Source organism: Taudactylus pleione, unplaced genomic scaffold, assembly GCF_031769625.1.
Source record: "Taudactylus pleione unplaced genomic scaffold, aTauple2 ptg000083l, whole genome shotgun sequence".
Lineage (NCBI taxonomy): Eukaryota > Metazoa > Chordata > Amphibia > Anura > Myobatrachidae > Taudactylus > Taudactylus pleione.
Genome location: NW_028284485.1, coordinates 3236168 through 3237403, shown reverse-complemented (window position 1 = coordinate 3237403; position 1236 = coordinate 3236168). Strand labels below are relative to the sequence as shown.

Genomic DNA, 1236 nt, shown 5'->3' with positions numbered 1-1236 from the left:
CTCTGTTCATCCTCCTTTCCTTCCATTTCTCCCTATTTTTCCCCCCTCTCCTACTGTCCACCTGTGTTCACTCGCCCCCCTTTCCTTTCATCTCACCTATCACCCTATATTATATATATATATATATATATAATATCACCATAAGTCTGGCTCTCCCTGGTGTTAGATGGCTTGGCCCGGTGCCCGCGAGAAATGGATAAGTACTGGGCATGAAGTTGCAGCACTCAGGGTACTTGAAAAAATTTTAATATGACATCTCAATAGTGCAACATTTCTGTGCCAACAACTGGCCTGAGGACAGTGCCAGTGGTTGGCACAGAAATGTTGCACTATTGAGATGACATATTAAACTTTTTTCAAGTACCCTGAGTGCTGCGACTTCATGCCCAGTATATATATATATATATATATATATATATAAATAAAGAAAAATAGGTGGGTACAGCGCCATAGATAAACACAATAAGTTATAGGTGGTGTATCATGTGATAATTCTGTGTGAAATTGTATCAACGCAGCCCAGTATTAATGGGCGTCAGCTCAATGTCAAATAAACAATACTGGTAACAGTATTAGAAAACCTATAAGAAAATAAATTGACTGTAGAGCGACTGGTTTTCCCATCTACCAATATACCTCACAGTCAATCCAGTATGGGCAATGGTGAATTGACTAGGAGGGCCTGAATAGTACCCTGGAGGGTAACCTCCTTGAGAAGATCAGGTATGGTAGATCGATGAGATATTGTCACCTTTCTCAATTGCAGCCATACCACTGGGTGTATGCCCAATACCGTCTGATCTTGGAAGCAAAGCATCCGCGGGCCTGGTTAGTACTAGGATGGGTGACCCCTTGGGAATACAGGTGCTGCAAAATATCTATCGATGACAATTTTCTGATGAGAATATGAGCAATGAAGTTTGAAGACCTGGGAATACACGAAACTGAAAGGATTCTTGAATGCTGAGGAGTATTGGACACAGAGCCAGCAAACAATATGTGACTTGTACAAGTGTACCTGGAAAATCATAATGAGGATTATAAACATGTAGAAAGCGGATGAAGACTGGAAAAACTGTAGGAGTTTTATACATGGAGAAAATGGAACTTCGCATTTTATGTCTAACTAAAACAATGAATACTTGAAAAATTCCAAAAAACCTTCTTTTTATATTTTTTTACCTATACCACATATCCAGGGGGTCAATTATATTGTATTGCCTAGTTAATGAATTA

At 39.3% G+C, this 1236-nt stretch overlaps 1 pseudogene; it reads left to right on the top strand.

Annotated features, from left to right (window-relative positions):
- The first annotated feature begins 758 nt into the window (after positions 1-758).
- On the top strand, positions 759-876 carry LOC148532124 (5S ribosomal RNA; annotated as a pseudogene).
- Positions 877-1236: the final 360 nt, after the last annotated feature.